At 45.4% G+C, this 22,062-nt stretch overlaps 1 protein-coding gene across 1 annotated transcript in view; it reads right to left on the bottom strand.

Annotated features, from left to right (window-relative positions):
* LOC138284401 (mucin-5B-like) overlaps nucleotides 1–22,062 on the bottom strand; it is a 1,991,087-nt gene that overhangs the window by 278,272 nt on the left and 1,690,753 nt on the right. The gene's annotated exons all lie outside the window — the stretch shown is intronic.

Below are 22,062 nucleotides of genomic sequence, written 5' to 3'. Positions count from 1 at the left end.
TACAACCACTCCTGCTTTGGTCTCTTCAATCTCCACTACACATAGCATAGGAATGTGAGTCAAAGCTCAGGCATCATGTTACAAATAGAAAACTGACAAGTATTGTTGCGACATCATATGTGATGTGTAAGATTGTACTGCCACCATCACACATCAATAACAGCCTCATCACTAGTGTGTGACAACTGAAGGACACAATCTATGGACCACTACATATTTTGTACATCCATGTTGCCAACTTGTTAGTCAATAGGTCATCAGACACAACTATATCATGTCCAAATAGGATGTATGCAAGGGGCCCACAGATGAGGTAGTGGATGTCAAACAATAGAAATTAAGTCATGTTGAAACTGAACACTGTCACAACTCAGTGTGAGAGTTGCAATGGCTGCATGTAACATATGTGACAAGGGGGGGACATGATTAGTAACTAAGGGCACCATGATTTGCCCATGTATAACAACCAATGGTAGAAGTTGGGCCTGTGCAGCATATCCATGGTAATCTGTCCTGCCACTGCCATGAGGCACAATCCTGACACAGGGTACACATGACCTCACACATTGCACTAACACGTCTGTGGAATGCACATCAGCATGGATGAGACCACACAAAACCAACAACCACTGGTAATTGCAACAAGTTTAATCAAACTTTTGTGATCAAAACCTATTCTGGGTGGAATGTAGGCAGAGTGTGTCATACACACTATGTACCAAAGATGTGCACATATCAGACAAATATGCAGGCTTCACACAAGTCTTTGCAAACTCAAACTCTACATAATAAGACAGTTGTTGTGTAATATTTCTTAGGTAGAAATGGTTCACCCATCATAAATAATGCCTGACCAGTGTATGTAGCTTTAAATATTACGCTCTGTATAACAACATCACACATCACAGACAAAAACACAATACACAATCAGAAACTATTGCATTGTACTGAATGCCAAACATATGTGGATACACTGTTGTCACACATGCATATATATGCACCACATGCAACAATTTGCATGCTGTTGACTCTGTAGCACAAACTGTGGTGGAACTGACCAATTACACCCTTATTACATTGTTGCATGGACTACCAGTTGTGGCCATACCCAATCTGTCATGCTGCACCACATCCCATTGTATGTCATATGTATGTTGATTCAGGATGCATCTAAGGACAATGCAAAAAAATACACAATCAGGAATTGAGTAAAAAAAAAAAAAAAAGACGCAAATGCGTCTAAAACATCCACAAATGCAAAGTAAATGACACATGGGCCCTTAGTGTGAATTCCACCTTCGCACTCACTGTCATGTATCTATATAGACAATGCAAGTGCGTTATGCGTCTAAATAAACCTACGCAAATGTCAAATGCATCCAAAAAGTACACATATAACTGAAAAATTTGATGCATGGGGACAGGAAGTGATGTAATAGTAAATCCTGTCTACAAGCATAGTACAGTGTGTATAATTTCACTTTCTCTTTACAGTCTGTACCTTTCTGACTGTGTAGTTGTGTTTTGGAGCTGGTGGTTGTGTCTTGGTTGTGAATTGGAGTTTGTGGTGTCCCTCCTTTTGTGTCCTGTTTTATATTGTGTGCATTTTGTCCCAGTAGTTGTGATTTTGTGTGTTTTGTCTATATTTGTATTTCTACTGTGGGGTGTCTTTCCAGGGTAATTACGAATTTGGGATAGTTGGGATTAGTTAGTCGGGTTAAGTTTCCATTTATTTTTATTTTTTCTTGGTATTCAGTGTGAACTTTAACCAAATACAACATGTCTGGCAGGGGGAGGCTGACGTGGATGTCGGAGGACGAGCTGGGTGGATGTGTGTGGCTGGTATGCCACTACCTGCCCATGATGCTAGAGATGGGTGTTCGGGTCATCCAGGGATACCGGACTGAAGCCAGGCGGCTGCGGTGGGGCGAAGTGCTCCACCACCTGAAGAGAGTGTACAGGAGCGGCAGAAATGAGCACAAGCTCAAGCATCGCTGAGCAGATCTGGTGGCTAGGGAGCAGGAGCTGCTCGATCACCTTGGTGCTGAGATTGGCGGACCTGTTGGTGAGTCTCCCAGTGGCATACTATTCACTGTTCACTGCTCTTGAATGACAGTAGCAGATGAGTTGGAGTGCTGCATGCAATGCTTGTGGGCAGGTTGTATGCAACCAGAATGAAGTGTATCTGCGCCAGGGCCTGGAGTTCACATGTCCAACAATGATACCAATGCAGGTCAGATGTCTGGTGAGTCCTGCACCACCATCACATAGGCACACATTTCAGAGGTTATGGCAGCACCCGGGTCCCGGCACAGTGTCATGTATGAAACCCCAAGGCACCGCCAGCCTACCATATTTTCCCTGGAGTTTGTCAACAAAGTTGGGCAATGCATGTATAGCGCAACTTTGTCATCATTTCACGCACATGACCCCTGCCATTATGTTAGCAAAGGGGGATTAGGTGCCTTAGGGGGCAATGTATATGGGGCATTTGATACCATTAGACAACTTTGCCACATCAGTCATGGATTAATCAACGCATGATCATTTCAGACTTAAAATTGAGCGGCATGTCTTTTACACAGCTCCTCTGGGTGCCTTGCAGGACAAGTTGAGTACATGAGTCATATGTCTTGCAAAGCATCAGGGTAGTGTCATGTTTTCTTACACAACTCCCCCTTATAGCATGTTGTTCCTTCTTCTATAGATGGCCCATGTATGGTTGTTGCAGGGTGTAGCACTACATGACTCTCTGGCCCAGTGTTAGTGTTCCAATGTGTGGCTCTAACTCACCTGAGTGTCTGTGTCATTGTGTGATCATAGTGGTGTGCATGTTTCACTGTTTTCCACTAGGATAACTAGCTCACTCCTCTCAACTAGTTCACACTGACATTTGTTGTCCACTCACAGTGACTGTGATATGACCCTAATCATGGTTTTCCATTCATGTCTTACAGGTGAACCTGCCCCCTATAGGGTTGGTGACGTGGCACGATTTGAGGACCCAGATGTATCCAGGAAGTGTGATAATGTGCGTCCTGTGAAGTAATCCTGGGTTTGGCGTAAGTGAGTCATATGTGTTGAATACAATGCCAGATGTGATAAGCTGTCCAATGATCAGATATCAAAGTAGGCTGGATGCTGACATTATGGCCCATTTAAAGGATCCCCATGCACTACCAGAGGGTCACATCCCGTGTGGCTCGTAGTGCACAATGGCGATCATCGTGTGCACAAGGTGATGACAAGCCACATGTAGGGCCATATGTGACTAAGAATGACAGAGTGCAACACTGTGAGAATATTGGTAATGGTGCACTCCATCATTCTGACAACACAGGGATGCACCATATCTAACCCAATTTGGTGCATCCCCGTATTGTCATTAAGATGGAGGACTGGGCTGGCAATTGTCCCCAACAAGGTGCTTTGTCTTTTGCACTCCATGTGTGTTACACTATTGTGGAATGTAATTGGCTTGCATGCAGGTCAAGGCCAAATGTGTGTTGGCATGGAAATGGGTGTGTAAGGAATAGTAGTGGCAGATCAGGTATTGATGGGTATCTACACTTGGACACATGAATGTAGATGTGATAGACCTATGGATACCAGCTTTCTAGTTGTCAGCCCTCCTAAAATTTGGTCCACTCCTTGACTTCATGTATGAGTGGGCATGCCTTGGTGGATGACCAGGACAGTTGACAATATGGATTGCATGGCCTTCCCTCCTTAGGCTCAGGGGAGAGGAATACCAAATTAGTAGGTAGATGTGATGCTCACAGTGTAGGTGACAGTCACATTGATCAGGCTTGCATGTGTACCTATCAGCTCTGACCCCTTATGGTTACCAACAGCATCTCATCCTCCCATTAACATGTCCAAGTTCCTGGTGATGTACGGTTGTAAATGGACACCGATGATGAGGACGTTTGGGCCTGATCTATGTAAAGTTTGCACTCCCTTTGAGGGTCACAGATAGCACCACTCCCACAACATCGGCTGCAACTATTACTACAACAGTGCAACAGCCCACACCACCTCCTGCTATGAACCTGCAATTGCTGCAGGATCTGCAGAGGGGTTTTTCCCTGGTCCTGAAACATTTGGACAGTTTGGAGAAGGAGTTGGCCGGCAACACAAAGAGGCTAAAGTTTATTAAAAAAAAAAACTGAAGAAGACCAAACTCTGAGAACTGCCACCTCCAATTGCTTTCTCCTCCCTTCTAAAGTTATGTTTTATTGTGGGTAATAGGGGGTTAGTGTTAGTGTTAGGTTAGGTTAGGTTAGGTTAGGTTAGGTTAGGGTAGGTTAGGTTAGGTTTGGTTATGTTAGGTTAGGTTTGGTCAGGTTAGGTTAGTGTAGGTATGTAGTTTAGTTAGCATAAGTGGATTTGGGTGGTGGGTGTTTACTTATTACGTGTTAATTGGTGGATGGGTGGGTGGTGGGTAATGTGGGGGGTGTTTAAAAAAAATGTGTATTTGCTTAGATTTAGTTAGTATATGTTGTCCTGCATGTGTCTTGTAACTTAAGGGGGTGGAGGGTCAATGTTTAGAGTGTGGTGTTAAATATGTTAGTTAAGTTTAGCATTGGGTAGTTAGCTTTAGTTGTTGGTTAAGTATAGTTAGAATAGGTGAGTTTAGGATAGGGGAGGGTAGGTTTTATTTTATTTTTTTAGTACAGTTTAATACTTCAGAAACATTTTTGCGTACTCCTATACGTTTTGTGCTATATACTAGTGTCTCAGGGTCTTCCCATAAATGCACACTGCATATTGTGTGTTGGCCTAGTGGATTCCCTCCTGTCACCTATTGACAACTGAACTGTCACATTGGAGGCAACAACACATCTACATGTCTATGCATCTGCCATCCAGTGTACCCACCACTCAAGGTGACTGTTTACTTTGTATTAGACTGGTAGGTGTTGTAAAACAGCTGTCAGTGATGGGGTCTTGTGTAGGAATGTTGGGAACTGTGGCACATCTGCCAACAGCCTACATTTGAACTCTATCCTGGAAAAGTGACCTGTGGCAATCACTAAAAAGATTAGGTACCTCTGTTTCATACGAATGTGTTCTACTGGCACTCTCAGATTACAAAATTTTCCAAGAACTGTTTCACAGCCATTCCTTCCATATGTAGTGAAGGAAGCATACATGTGTTCTTCATTTTTGACATACTCAGTGAATTGCTTGTAGAGGATGAGACCAGCATTGACATTTGTCATGTTGTGATCTTGTGTGTAGATATGTGCCCCCATATTCCTGCACTCTTGTACTGACACTCTGTGACTAATGACATGGTTACACAGATCACAATTCCTAAGCGTAGTAGATGTGTCACAATACACAAAGGCATGTTGTTTGTGTAGGAGGTATTTATTTACAAGTTTCATAGTGCAATATTTACAATGTCCATGTCAGAGTCCCCATTTGTGAAACCATACATTGTGACACAACACAAGTCCAGGGTTGAGGGACATGTCATGGGACATGCTGGGGCGAAGTGACTTTAAGTGCGGAAGAACAAGAATTGCTAACTGGTAAGTGAGAGACAATGACAGTCCATAGAAGACAGGTCAACAGAGTGTCTGTGAAGAGTGCACCTATCCAACTGTGCTAACACTGGCATGATCTCAAGCACAGGACAAAGGAAAACACTGCCCATGTGGCATGGGCTGGTACTACTGGAGACTCTTGCGAGTGAAGATGATCTGTTCTACATCTTCATCCTCTGATGTCTGTGGTGTTTCCTCTGCCATTGATGGTGGTGGTGGGGAGGCAGGGGGGCCACACACACTTCAGTGGTTGGAGATGTGGAATCCCAATTCCCAGCAGCTGCCATCTCTGGAATAACATATGGCATCACTGCAGCAAGGAGGAGCTGCTGATTTTTGTGGATGGCAGGAACATCCCGGTGATATGTCTGACTGAGGGAGGCCACTTCCTGGTGCGTAGAGTTCAGCTTGTTCTCAATCACGCTGCTGCCAGTTTGGGAGGGCAGTTGTTGTGGCCTCTCCCAAAAGGCAGCAGCTATGTCCCTCAGACACTGCTTCACTCCATTCAGTGGGGAGTGTGTGTCTCGTTTGGCTGCAGTATATTCATTGGTTGTAACAAGACATGTGCATATACCCTCTAGGCTGGCTGCCACAGTCTCCATCCCCACCCGCAGCTCATTGGCCTACTCCCGCTGGACTCCTACCACTGTTGAGGCTGGCAGGTCATGCTATCGGGGTGTTGGGTGGGGCATGTGGAATGGCTGCTACATTATGTGTCCTCCTTGCGACTGGAGGTGGTGTCTGGAAGGATACCATGAGTTGTTGGAGGGTCTCTTGGCTGATGGTTGTCAGCTGGTCATCCAGGTTTTCGGAGTACTCCTGGACAGGCAGATCAGCAGGAGAGCCATTATCTTCTGCAATGAGACGGTGTAAAATCAATCTTTCTGTGTTGTGGCAGTTGACATGTCACGTCACTGATTGGCTATTGGAGGCCCATTGCCATCCTACTTCCCAAACATTCTTCCTGTACATCATGGTTGAAGCCTGTCAGCCCTTTGCCCCACCTGAGTGTCACATGAGGAGAAGCTCAGGTGGCGCAATTGGCTGCGCCATATCTACTAGGTGTGATGTATATCCTTTTTGTGGCTTGACACCATCTTGTTATTGTCAACCCTCCCTATGCATCCATTTGTATGGTAGGGCCTTGCAATGGGGGTTGCAGTGGTCAAGCCACAGCAACACACATGGCAATATGCCCCTGTCCCAGGCTTACATGTTTCACTTACACCCGTGCGGTACTAAAAATTTGCACCACCCCAGGGATGGCATTGCCAAGACACTATGCTGTTGTTTCCTTTGATAGCTCCTCATGTTGATGCCTGTGTATGTGTGCTACATTGCACAGCACACATGGACCTGCAGATTTCCATGACATCTTCTGTCTGTGCTGGAAGGTGCACCTTCCTACACAACTATGATCTCCCCCTCAATGCAGCCATACATGCATTATGATGCAAGAGATGCAGCATAGTGGCAGTGCAGCAAAATTGACACAGGCACAGGGGTGGACTCAGGGGTGGACTCAGGGGTGGCCAGCATGGATATCATTTTTGGCTGTGTACATCATTTTGCATATGAAAGGGCCTGATGGTAAGTTAGTTTATCGACATAGCCAGTTAACTGGAGTTGAACTTAGATCAGGGCCTCAAGCTAGTTTGATGGTGATTCTGCAGGTACTGGTCCCTCATTACAAGTGCGACAGTCCTCTGACCACCTGACTTCCATTGTCTATATGACCACACCAACACCTCAAGTGGTAGTGGCACATGTTGTCAATGGGGAATGGCCCATGGGCCAATGGCCTTGCACTGGCAGATTTCCAGCAGCTTACAGACTGGCAATGCCACCTGTCTTGTGAGACCAGACCAGTATTAAGATCAGTGCTACCCTCCAGGTATGTTTCCATTTTTCCACCAGCTGTGCATGGTGGTGAAACCCTCATGCAGAGGTTAGTGGTGATGTGGTGTGGTGTGCCAATGGGTTCCCCTGCACAGCCCATGCACCTGGCATGGGCAGTGCCGGGGGTCCCATGCTGTGCCCCTTTGCCTTTTCCACTGCCTGATTTGCAGGGCTAAGAGCAGTGTGTCCTGTCACACCCAATGCACCCCAAGAATGGCACTGACTCTATTTGATCTACCAACAATGTTGTGCTAAGGCCCCACAGAGTTACCTTGAGCAGATAGATTTCCACCTGCCATCCCAACATGTATCCCAGAAGCCAGCAGAGACCCCAGGGAGACCCTGGACAACCAGGAACCAGCCAGGAGGACACAGACAAGACCCAGGGGAGAGACAAGAAGAAGAGGAAGTGTCGCTTCAGTGCAGAGGAGCATGAAATACTGGTGAGAGAGGTGACAGAGCACAAGCAACAACTCTTTATCACCTCTAAATTGCCAAGGAGAGAGTCATTTTGGCAACAGATTGTGCACAATATCAACAGTGTGGCAGAAGTCAGATGAACTGTCACTGAGTGCAAGAAATGCTGGCATGACTGCAAGTGGAGGACAAAGGAAAGAATGGCAAGGAACTAGAATGCAGCACTGCAGACCGGAGGTGGGAGTCCCTCATCTAAAGAGGACCTTGACGAGATGGAGGAGATGGCTGCAGCCATCATCCCGGAGGTAATCGTCACTGGTATCGCAAGACACCGCAGACTACCAGAACACAACACATATGCAGGGTAAGTTGCATGGGGGACCAAAATGCCAAAATGTCAAGTGCAAGAAGGGGGAGGCACATACCTACTACACAATGCATGTCAGTCAGCCCTGCAAACCAGGCAGTGAAAAGGGCAAATAGCCATGGCATGGGACTCCCTGCACTGTCCATGCCAGGTGCATGGGCTGTGCAGGGGCATCCAGGGGCACAGCACAACACAACACCAACAGCCTTTGCATGGGGATACATCACCATGCCAAGGCTGCTGGAAATGCTGAAGCAGACCCGGAGGGCAGGGTAGAACATAAAACTGGTCTGGTGTGACCGGACAGATGGTATTGTCAGAATGTAAACTGGAGGTCAATGCCCAGTCTCAAGCCATTGGCTCACGAGGCATTCCCCATTGAAACAATTGCCACAACTTCCTGTGCTGTGTGCGCTGGTCAATTAGGAAATGCCAGTTATTTGCCCATGGAACAAACACAGTCGAAATGAAGGTTCTGTATGACTACGTGATCAATCCCCATCAATCCCTATCCAAGTGCAACTCCTGTCAACTGGTCATGTCCGTAGACTCAATAACCATCAGGCACTGTCACATACATAATGATACACAGCAGTAACCTCATACCCATGCTGGTCATCCCTGGGCTTACCCCTGTGCCTGTGTCACAATAGCTGCAACACCACCACGCATTATCTCAGGTATCGTAGTACTAAGACAACTGCATTGAGGGGGAGGACATATGTGTGTAGGGAGGCAAACACACCTGCACAGTCACAAGAGGAAATGGAACTCTGCCAGGTCTATCAGTGCAATGCACACATTTGCAAACATCAACATGAGAAGCTACCAATGGTAACACGTGCATTGTCTCATGGAAATGCCATGCACGGTGTGGTGGTAGATCTCAGCACCAAATAGGTGTATGTGAAAAATGATAGATTGGGACAGGGCCATATTATCATGTGTGGTGCTGTGGCATCAGCACACCAACAATCATTGCATGGCCTCACCATGCAAATGGAAGCAGAGGGTGGGTTGATGAGGACAAGAATGTGGCAAGCCACAATTTGGCCAGAACCCACCCCTAGAAGATGTGACTCAGACAATTACCCAAACTGCTCTTCACTACACTTGACATGCAGGTGGGGCATAGGGCTGAAAGACTGTAAACATGAATGACAGGATCAATGCATGGGAACCAAGAAGACAATGTACCACCAATAGGAAGTCAGTGATGTCACATTACAACTGGCACAACACAGACACACTAATTGTACAATATCTCATTGCATAGAACGATGGCTCTCCTGTTGATCTGCCTGTCCTGGCCTACCCTGATGACCTGGATGACCAGCTGACAGCCATCAGCCAGGAAACCCTCCAAGATGTCCTGGGAACCCTCAAGACACCACCTCCAGTCGCAAGGAGGAGCATACATGTAGCAGCCATCCCAGAGGACCCACCCACCACACTAATAGTACGACCTGCCAGCTCAAACACAGCTAAGGACTCTAATGACACAGGGACCACCTTTGAGAGGACAGTATTGGGAGTACAGCGGGAGCTGGCCAAGGAGGTGCGGGAGGGGATGCAAACTATGGCAGCCAGTCTTGAGGGTGTGTGCATGTGCATGATAACGTCCGCTGAACAAACAACAGCTAAACAAGTCACACAATCCCTACTGCATGGAGTCCAACAGTGTGTGCGGGACCTAACCACTGCCGTGAGGGAGTCGCCACAATACCTGCCCTCCCAATCTTGCTGCTGCATGCATGACAACAAGCAGGACTCTATGCACCAGGAACTGTTCTCCCTCAGGGCAGAAATGGCTGCCTACCACACGGATGACGCTGCCATTTTCAATAATCAGCAGCTGCTCCTTGTTGCAGTGATGTCATATGTAGTTCCACAGATGGCAGCTGCTGGGAATTAGGTGTCCACTTCTCCAACCACTAAAGTGTGTGTGTGTGTGGCCCCCTCAAACCCACCACAACCACCATCAAGGGCAGATGAGAAGACACACACATTGCTGGATGAAGATGTGGAACAGATCATCTTCACCCGTAGGAATACCCAGTAGCACCAGCCCATGACACATGGGCAGTGATTTCCCTTTGTCCTGTGCTTGACAACATGCCAGTGTTGCTACAGTTTGTGACATGCACTCTTCACCAACACACTGCTAACCTTTCCACTATGGACTGCAATTGTCTCTCAATGCTCCTTTGGCAATTCATGTTCCCCTGCATTGAATGACACTTCACCTCAGCATGTCCAACGACATGTCCCTTAATCTTGCACTTGTGTTGCATCACAATAGAATGGTTTACACTAATGGGGTCACAGACCTGGACTATGTAAATATTACACTACAGCACCTTAAAAGAAACAGAACCTACACAACTACTTTGTTTCTGTGTAATGTGACACATCTACTTTGCAGGAGATTTGTGATGCATGTAACATGTCTATGGTCACAGAGTGTCAATACCAGAGGGCAGAAACAATGTGGGCATATATCTGTGCACAAGGTATCTACAAGATGAACGTCAATGCTGGCCACATCCCCTACAAGCAAGTCACTGTGTATGTGACATTTGCTTTAAAACATACATGCCTCACCCACTACATAGAGCAGGAATGGCTGTTTTGGAATGCTCAGCCAATAACGTCAGCTGGGAGTACAAGTAAAACACACTGGCGTGAAATTTGTATACTTGACCTCATCTGAAATTGGCACTACTCAGTTTAGCAGTGTTGACATGAACCTCAGGCTGCAGGTAGACGTCCCACAGTGCCCAACATCACGACACAGGATCAAAACAATAACAGCTTAAAAAGCACACCTACCTGTCCAATACATGTGAACCATAGTCACGTTGAGTTTTGGGTACAATGGATGGCAGATGCATTGAGATGTAGATTTGTTGTAGCTGCCAATGTGACAGCTCAGTTGGAAGTGGGAATAAACATGTCAAGAGAAGGATGTGGATGCAGGACGAAATTCACAGGCCAACAGACAATATCACTGTACATTCATGCAAAGACCCTGAGGCCCAAGTATATGACACATGCAGTAAGGGAGTACCTACATTTTTATTATCTATGTATGGAACTGAACTTGAAACTATGTAACACACCTATACTAACCTAATCTATCCTAACTACTGTATACATAACCCACAACTGGCCCAAACTACCATATGCTAAGCTTACTTACCACATTTAACAATACACTCTAGACATTTGCTCTCCACCCCCCCCCTTATATGACGAGACACATGCAGGACAATATTTACCAACCTAATACTAAACAAATGTATAATTTTTAATTACCTTTTTTAATGTTAATTATGTTTTTCCCTACAGAAAAGCCCCAACATTAACCCCCACCCACCTACCCACAAACTAACATAATAATATGAAAAACCACCCCCAAACCTACTTATCCTATCTAAACAACTACCCTACTCTAACTTATCACTAAACCCCTTAAAACCACTACAAAACAGGATGAGGAATATGGAGGGAGGGGACTGAACTATGGGTGAGGGGAGGCAAGAGTTCACAGCTTGGCCCTGCTCAGTGTCTTTTTGATGACCTTCAGTCTCCTTATGTTTTTGTCCACATCCTACTGAATTCTGTCCAGCTTTTTGAGGACCATTTTCATGTCCCTCTGGAGCTCAAGAATTGGCGACATGTCCATTGCAGCAGGTGTGGTGGTCTGTTGTGCAGAGGTTGATGGTGCAGCAGGTGGGGCAGATGTGACGGTGGTAGTTGTGGTACTCTGTGTAGGTGTGGTGGTGACTACAACCTTTGCAGCCAATGCCGGTCCCCTTTGGCTGAAAGCCTGCCATTCCCCTGTGCCTCGCTCTCTTTAATAGCAATGTGCCATCTTTCGTTACCCAGACTCAACATTCAAGATGTGTCAATATCGCAGTGCCTGCTTTTGGAAAGCCCTGATTTCCTCAACATTCATGTTGGCAGCTGTAAAAATGAGACAGGCAACCATCAGTGCCATAATTGTGTGATGCATTAATAGATGATAATCTAACACTCTGCCTCGTTTTGCACATGCATTTCAAATCACAGTCCAGATAATACAATGTCCCTGATGAATGTAATGGCAAAGCTGGCTACCCATCATGTCTTTTACACCACAGCAAAGAAAAACAAGAGTTGGACCAAATAAAATGATCTGTGCATTGATGTAGTGCAATATGTCACAATGCAAAGGCAGTAACTACTTCACATGGGCCAGGCCGACTAATCTTTATCATCTGTGTCAACTTCAAAGCACACAAGACTAGTGACTTGTAGATGCAATTGGCAGGATGGTATGCAGTTGCTAATCATAAGGGGTCAGTGTTGTTTGGGACACATGCATGCTTGAATGAGATGACTGTCATCTACACTGTGACCATCACATCGACCTACATATATGTTGTGCCCCTTTCCTTGTGCCTCATGGAGGATTGGGCATGCATACATCATCACAACTGTCGAGGACAACCACAAAGGCATGTCAACTTGTACATGGATTTAGTGAGTGGAACACATGTGAGCAGAGCTGCCACCTAGGAATAGGGTATCCATAGGTCATTCACATCTACATTCATGTATCCAGTTGTGGACATCCATCAACAGCAGATCTGCCAACACAATTCCCAAAACACCCACATTGATGCCAGCACTCATCTGGCCTTGACCTGCATGCACGCCTATTACATACCACAGAAGAATCACGTAAATGGAGTACAACCTATGGGGCTAGATGCTGGGGACAGTTACCCATACAGTCCAACATGTACATTACGATACAGGGATGCACAATTTTGTTTGGAAGACTGATGCATCACTGTGTTGTGAGAATGAGGGTATGACCATGTGCTAATATACTAACAGTGGTGCACTTCCAAATCACATGTGGGCCTACATGTGGTTAGTAATCACCTTGTTCACACGCTGCTGCCTATTGTGCAGCACAAGACTCCCAAGATATGACTCTCTGCTGTGAATGTGTAACCCTTGCACAGGACACCTTGTCAACATCCAGCCGAGTAAGATATCTTGCATATCTTGCAATGAGTGCAACACACAAGAATCACTCACACAACAGTTGCAATCACTACACGGGACAGACATGATCACACTTACTGGATGCATCTGGGTCCTGAAATCGAGCCTCTTCCCCGATGGTTTAGGGGGCAGGTCTACCTGTAAGCCGTGAAAAAAAAATATATGTTCAATGTCAGATCACTATACACACGTGTGGACAACATATCACAGTGTGTAACATTTTACATGAGTGAGCTGGTGATCCTTCATGTAGACAGTACAACAAACATACCACTGCAACTCACATTGACACTGACAATCCAGTGAGTGATAGCCACACATCTGCACACATGCACTTGGCCTAACAATCATGTGGTGCTAAACCCTACTACAACCATTTGTGGCTAATCCATTTCAGATCGAACTCCATGGCATGATTTGTATTTTGATGACAATTTCAAGGGCACTTTCCTGGTGCACTGTAAAACAAGTGACTCAGGTATTGTGGCTTGTGCATCAAGGGACACTGAGTTACTGTGTGGTGGACATGTGGCTCAATTTTTAGTCTGCAATTATCATGCATTTAGTGATCCATGACAGATGTGGCACAGTTGTATGTAGGCAACAAATGCCCTACAGTATTGGCAGTGTCCCCTAAGCCATTTATACACTCTTTGCCGACAAAATGGCTGGGATCATGTGTGTGTAATGATGACAATGCATCGCTAAACATGGATTGCCCACTTTGCTGTCCCAATACAGTGAAATGTAGTATGCTGACAATGTCTTACCTGATCATCACTGACAGAATGCATGGGCACAGGTGTCCCCATAGCACCTGGAATGTGTGACTGAGGGCCATGTGTATGAAGATCAGGTTTTGTGAGTTGTGCATTCTGAGACTTAGCAACTCACAATTTGCGAGTAGGATAATCTGATGTACAACACTGTCAATGACACTGTTTGAAAATCACATATGGGGTAGCAAATGACCTACCTCATGAATAATAATTAGGTAGGTCTCATTTTGCAAACCCCTTGGGAATGGCGGCACTCACAGGGATGCGGGCCTGCTGGGCTCAGCAAACCACCATGTCTGTGATTGCTTTCAAATAAAAATATATTTTCTTTTTTTAAATGCAGCTTTATTTCATTAAGGGTAAACAGAAAGCATGTCAAAAACAAATATTATAACTTTTACTTTTTTTTTTTAAAGCAGGCAGTGGTCCATGGGATCACTGCCTGCTCTGAAACAATTTGTGGCATGCATTCACAAAGGGGAAGGGAACCCATGGGGACCCCTTCCCTTTTGCGAATGGGTTAGCACCAACTTGAAACTGGTGGTAACTGCTATTGTTTTGTGACGGCATTCGCGGTCCACAAAAAATCAGTCAGCGGACTGCGACTCACAAATAGGAAGGGAACGCCCCTTCCTAAATGCCACTAGCAAACCCTGTTTTGTGATTCGCAATGTGATTGCAGACTGGCAAAATTGGGTATGTGCATTGGAATAAAACAAAATTATTGATGTAAACACACAAATTCTGAAAACTAGGCCGATTTTGACAATTAAAAATAGCTTCATACATGTGGCCCTAAGTGATAGTCATACGTGACTCAACAAACCTCAGGCCTGCATTGTTAACATGTATAGACATGTGGACTCCATCCCAGTACTGGGACTCTACCACTTTTGTCTGCTTGGATTGAACCTGGCCACAAATATTGCATGCAGCACATCAGCACATCTGCTACTGTCACTCAGAATCATTCTACTGTACACATTTGTCAATGTGATACTCACCAACAGGGCCACCAATCACCACACCCAGGTGGTCCAGCAGATACGGCTGTCTGGCCACCAGGTCAGCCCAGCGATGCTTTAGCTGGTGCTCATTCCTGCTTGTATGGTAGACTCTCTTTAGGTGATACAGAATCTTGCCCCACCGCAGTCGCCTCGCCTCTGTGTGATACTCCTGTATCACTCGCCCACCCATCTCCAGCATCAAGGGTAGGAAGTGGCACACCAGCCACACAAAGCCCCCAAGCTCCTCCTCCCTCATGCGGGTCAGCCTTGCCCTTCCCGACATGTCCCTGAAGAAAAAATCCAAACTGAGAATGTGTAAAAAATAGAGGAAAATAAATGAAAATAAAGGAAACCTACAGCCCAGACCTAAGAACCCCAACTAAACCAACTCATCTAACCCCCAGACAGACATCCGATAGTACAAATACAATATGAATAACGCTAAACTACACAAAATCACATACACAGGTACAATAAACAGCCAGAATTTACAAAAGACACAAGAGAGACACCACAAGATACAATAAACGCAATCGAGACATCAGCAACACTGAGACACAGCCACACAGTCAAGGAATAGCACAGACTGTAAAGTGAAAGTGAAAGTACACCCACTGTACCATGCCTGTAAACAGGATTTCCTATTACATTGCTTCCTGACCCCTTTGCGGCACTGTTTTCCATCGTACATTTCTTCTTTTGACTCATACGATGTTTGCATGAATATTTTCGACGCAAAACTTACATGTGCGGCAAAATACAACGCATTACCTATAGACTTCAATTTCAATGTATATCGTCATACGTGTGGAATGCAGGTGGAATTCACGCTAAGGGCCCATGTATGGTTAGCTTGCGTTTGCATGATTTTTCAACATTTACTGTATCTGTGATTGCATGATTTTCTAATATTTAACATGCATGCACTCTATATCAACATGAAGGTAGGATGGTATGGCTGTAGTGTGTGGTATAGTGGTTGGCCACATGTGGTAGAGCAGGCAACTGTGTGTTTTAGGTGTGAAAGATCTGTAACAACAATGTGTGTGTTTCTGAAAGAATGGCACGCAATACATTGGATGTCATGCAAATGTATGAATGTGTTCAGAATGGGTATCTACATCTGATGGCAATCAGGGATCTACAACAGTCATGATATGTGTTTGTAATATGTGCTAACTCATGTGATGTGAGTAGTTGTTTGACTTTGGGGACATTACATTTCACACAACAAACTAAACTCAGGTATCATTGAGGATGGCTGATGAGTGCTATGTAGGATACGGTACCCCTCATATTTAATTAATTGTTCGTTACGACTTCATGGTGACTCGTGTGTGGACTACACAAATGTCTGACATGTGTACATGTTTGGTACATACTGTGTTTGAGACACTGTGCCTTAATTCCACCCATAAAATGTTTTGTACATGTCAGTTTGACTCATTACAATTACCTATGTTACTTGTGTTGCTGTGGTGGACCTGCTGCCCTGGCTGCATGTGTTCACATATTTTCAGATAAGCATTCCACAGAAGTGTCCAGTTCAAGTGTGTAGGCATGTGTACCCTGTGTCAGGATAGGGCTCCATGGTGTCACATTTTTGGGTGGGTCTAGTCAGGACTCTGTTAGGGGCACCCCTTGAGTTCATAGAGTATCTCGCAAGGAGGTAGTGTACCAAAAAAGAAGAGCAGCTAAAGGCATTCAAGGGGAAAGGTCAGCTGTGGTAAGGCAGAGAAAACAGAAAGGTAAAGGCAGAGCAACCTTAGTTTGAACAAATATGGAACGGGTCAGTAATGGACAAACACGCTGGGGTTATCACTAAGGCTGCACACAGGGTAGGGCTCAGAACTTTCCACAGCAACAGGCAACATCAGTGCCTCGGTGCAGATTCATCTTACAGGTAGTCACCATGCAAGCCCCATAGAAAGGAGGCAGCACCCTTAGGGCACAAAGAATGATTGTACTTACGTATATGAGACTATCCCTTGTGGGTCTGGCTGGAGACACAGTGGCAATTCCTGGAATATAGCAATAGCACACTGTCACTGTTAGGCACTAAAGACTACCTGCAACACTAGGAAAAGGATGGGGGCTGGATTTGCCTCCTGGAAACCAGGTGCAACCCAAGTACAAAGGAAAACACTACTACACAGGTGAGGATTGATAGGACACTTACCAGACACAATAACCTAAGAGGAAACAGAAAGTGAAGGAACCAGTTAGGAGGAAAAGCTAGGAACAGGGAACAGGCTCAGGCTGACGCAAAGGCAGGATCAGGTCTGGGTAACAGAAAGCAGGCTCTGGCAGAAACAAACATGAAAAAGGCTGAGAAACAGGGAGCAGACTCTGACCGTAACAAGCAGGAACAGGATTGGGGAAATAGAGAGCAAGTTCAAGCTGAATCAGGACTGTAACACAATCCATCAAGGGGTCTGGAACACAATGGAATCGTACTTCAATGCACGACGAGGAGCTTCAGGGAATGGCAGCTTATAAGCAGTTCCAGGCAGCAGCAAGGCCAGGGCAGAGTCACATGGCTGGGCTGCACAAGAGAGATCACAGGTGTGTGCAGCTTCAGTCTCTCACAAGTCATGGAGGAGTGAATCCAGTATAAAGGGACAACCGGACCTTTCCTATAGGAAGAAATGGACAGAAGATTACAGGTCTTACCGAATACCAGGCAGTGCATTATGGGACCGGAAGTCCATGGAAGCTAATGTAGTTCTTCTATAGCATGCCATGTGGAAAAGTGAAGCAAACAGGAGTCAGAAAGGGACTCTGGGTGAGTGTTAATGATGATTCCTAGGGTACGGATAGTCCGTTTACAGCGCCCCCTAGAGATGGGATGGCAGACGTAACACATGGCAGTAGCAGGACTTATTTCCAGGGACGGAATGCACTGGGCATGTGTTATGAACATTGCTTGTCATACCTGGGACACTCATGCTATACATTTTCACAAATGATGCCCCCCTTGTTAAACAAGCTCCTTGCAGAGACTGCAAGTATCACACTTACTAATGTCAGGGGTCTGTTCATACATTCCTGTTTCCACTGATATTTCACATCCACTGCCTCATGTATGGGGCACTTATTTACCTTATGATTGGAGATATCATAGTTGTGTATCATGTGCTACAGTAGACCCTGTTGGCAACGTGGCTGTGAGTCATATGCTGTGGTCCATTGATTTTGTCCTTCATATGTGAAATTCATGAGAAGAGTATTTTTTAAATGTGTGTGATGTTTGATATGCAATCATACACATCACATGTGATGTTGCATCAGAAGTAGTGAGATTTGTATTTGTAACGTGCTCCCTGAGGTAATACTCACGTTCCTAAGGAACATGTGATGGAGAATGAAGAAACCAGAGGAGGATTGTGTGATCAAGTAAGGTGTTTATTTAGATATCTTAACAAGGTGTGTATAGTGACTTTTAAGTGAAAGTTTTTTGTAAAATTTGCTCTCTGCGGAGCATTCCTGCAGCTGTGTTCTGCTGTTCCCCCTCATTTTCCCTGCCACCATCCTCCTCCACCTCCTCAGGCATTCTTGATCTGGCTCATACAAAGGGATGTTCCTCTTCACACAAATGTTGTGCATGATAGCACAGGTAAGTATAATTTTACACATGATGTGTGGGGCATATAGGAGGCTGCCTCCTGTGATGTCCAGGCATCTGAATCTGCACTTCAAGATGCCTAGGGTTCTTTCCACAATGGTGTGTGTCCTCATTATAGGCATGCTCTGCTGCTGTGCGTGGGTTGGGGAATGGGGTCATGATCCATGGCTGGATCCCGTAACCCTGATCCACTACAAAAGATAATAGGATTGAGTATTTTGTAAGTGCTTGCAACATGAATGTCATGTAGCATGGCAGTTGATATCTTGTGTCGTCTGCGACTCATATGTGTTAGTGGTATTGTGGTATTGTGTGAGATCTTGGCAGCTTGTGTTTTGCTCATTGAACTGGGATCTATGTTTTTTTTCGAAACTGTTGGTCAGTATGTATGTACCATGAGCTGTGTAGTGTCGAACATGTTTTTGTGTGCTTTCACTGGAGGGGACATGATACTTCCACATACACAATGGATTCAGATGTGGTGGTAACATGGTTGCACTAGATGGCCTGGATATCCCATCCATTTAGACATATGTCATTTCTGGTGAAATGCAACATTGAGGCCCTTTGATTTGGCTAGGTGACAATGCATAACACATCTCCATAAGTTGGCAGCACTGGGGTGTTCAGTGTTGACAATGCACAATTGACCCATGTGTGACTTGTTTCTAGGCAAGCCTTTGTTGTACCCTCTGCCAGTAGCTGATGTGCAACCGTGCACCTAAACTACCGAGCTTGCTCCAGGGAACCTGGCTAACTGCCTTGTGGAGGTGGATGTATCTGTGCAGGAAGGTCCATCTCCCTGTACATATGCTGTTTTGATGGACAATTGACTCTTTCAGTGTGTGCAGCAGTGTGCAGTTTGCATTTGTGCCACATCAATATGTGTTTATAGCACAGTCCACTTCCTTATTCCGACCTGGCAATGGCACCCCAGGAGTAATGTATGATGTAGGGACTGCCTCAGTATTTCTGTGTCACCTACATGTGAGTCAGCATCATCATGCTATGTGTTTCATGCTGTTAGACCTGCTGCAACACACATTGCACACCACTTCCACGCTACATACTGCTTGGTAGGGTGTCCGATTGACCGTGTGGCCTTATGTAATTGTAAATGGTTCATCTTCCAAGTTGTACTTCCAGTACAGGCCATGTCATTGTCACTGTGGGCTTTGACATTGGTCCCTTGGTGCTCTACAGTGGCAGCTATTTTTTTTGGCAGCCGTCATTTGTCCAGAGGTGTGTATCCCATTGTGTCAGGGTGTACAACATAACTACCCGTGTCACACCTCAGTGTCAGCCTGCCCACGTGTCAATGTAGGGGTGTATGTTTTGTGTGTCCTACAGGGTTGTTGTGCTGTGTGTATATTGCTAGGTTTATTGACTTACCGACAAGAACGCCATTTCCGTGTTGTCCCTCCTGGAAGTGCTGATTGATCCTGCTGTGGCAGAATATGAATGAATCATGGACACTCCCAGGATACTTGGCCAAGATGTTAGTGAACAATTTCTGGTGGTCAACTATGGCCTGCACATTGATGGAATGTGTGTGCTTTCTGTTCCAGAATAGGTGCTCTGTTGCTGCAGGTGGGAAGATCCGGACATGGGTGCTGTCAATTGCACTGAGCACATGCAGGAAGCCATGGATTTGGTAGAAGCACTGTTTTATCGCCTTTTGCTTCTGTTGGGTGTTGGGAAAGCTGATGTGGTGGGGTTTGAGGGAGATTATGGCATCTAACACCTTTGGCAGTAAGGCCAGCAACCAGGGCACCTGTTTCTTGAAGGAGCCACTTGCCAACATATGCAGTACATCTAGCAGCTTGGTCACCGGTAGTATGTTGTGTGGAATCTGCAGGTTAGATGTTAGTTGTGGCTCAATATGGCGCAGCAGCTGCTGCATGGCTTGCCAGTGGAGTCGATACTGCCGGATGATCTTCTGTTCCTTGAGGCCGTGGAGGGTTGTCCTGTTCCTGAAGACCCTCTCCTGCCTTCTGCGTTGCCTTTGTCGGCCACGTTGGGGTGGTGGTGGCTGCTGCTGTTGGTCCTGTGCTTGGAGTTGTCTTGTAAGCTGCATCAGTAGCACCTCCATGTTGTCCTGTTGGTCTGTAATGTTGCTTGTGTGTGTTTTCCTTAAGTAGTGGTGTGTTTGCCTCATTTTAATGCCTGCCCTAACCCAACTGTTAAATTCTTATGTAAATCAGGTTTAGCGCCATTTCTCGGATCCGCAAGCCATCCGTGCGTCATTTTTGCCCTGTTGGATAAATATGGCGCTAGGGTGTTTGAGTAATTTTTTCGACGGGAAGGCCTACCTTGCATCTCATTGGCGCAAGGCGGTTTCACGCATCCTTAAAATGACGGTAACTCCATTTTTTTGATGTTAGATGGGTCTACCGTTAAAATATAAATATGGAGTTAAGTTTGCGCTGGATTTGCATTAAAAGAAATGACGCAAATACAGTGCAAACAGAGTATAAATATGGGCCTATGTGTTTTGCACATTGCTGTCATTGGGCTATACTTGGGCTACATTTAGGAGATAGTTGTGCTATATTTGGGCTCTTTTTACTTTGGTGGCCATCTTCAGAGACTCCTCTGTTATGAAACTCCCTAATCTCATTTACTACAGTATCTCAGTAGAAAACACTTTCAGTTTTCCACTTCAATTCCATCAAGGTGGCAATCAGATGTGCCACACTTTTGGCATAAAATCCGAATGTGCGAGTAGCAGTCTACATGTCAGACTTTTTTAACAGAGTTTTTTATCCTTTCCATGTAGAATGATTTGCAGCAGTTGCTGCTGGAGGGGCTGATGCTCCTCTGCTCATATGGAGGAGCCGCACTTCGTGGCTTGGCCCTGCTACGCCCCGTCCCTCTCAGCGATATGCACTAAGCACTGCAGAACTAGTCACATGACCATGACACCATTGACGATTTTTGTGATCTGGTTCACCTGAAAAATACAGTTACAAAACAAATCATTTTGTCGACTCCAAAAGAATGTAAAGTTAACTTAGCCATTCTGCAGATCAAACATGAGATATGTTTGTGACATTCAGAAAGCTGCAGAATATGCAGTAATCCATTTAGAGCTTTGAACAAATCTTAGGGGGTTCAGTGGAAACTGATGTGACCAAACAGAGTGGTACACTATATTAAGATTTTTATATCGGGCTGCAAGAGTATTGACTGTAGTGTATGTGGAGTTGAGATTACTAAATCTAGAATTACACATTGACCTTGCTAATATAGTGGTAGTCAATATTCTGCATTTTAAAGTGTTGATGCTCAGTACTTGTTACCTCATTATTCAGACAAATACAACATATACCCCTTGACAGCCTTACTTAGA

This window comes from Pleurodeles waltl, chromosome 3_1 (assembly GCF_031143425.1).
Source record: "Pleurodeles waltl isolate 20211129_DDA chromosome 3_1, aPleWal1.hap1.20221129, whole genome shotgun sequence".
Taxonomy (NCBI): Eukaryota; Metazoa; Chordata; class Amphibia; order Caudata; family Salamandridae; genus Pleurodeles; species Pleurodeles waltl.
The sequence above is the reverse complement of the archived record's forward strand: the minus strand, read 5'-3'. Positions and strand labels throughout refer to the sequence as shown.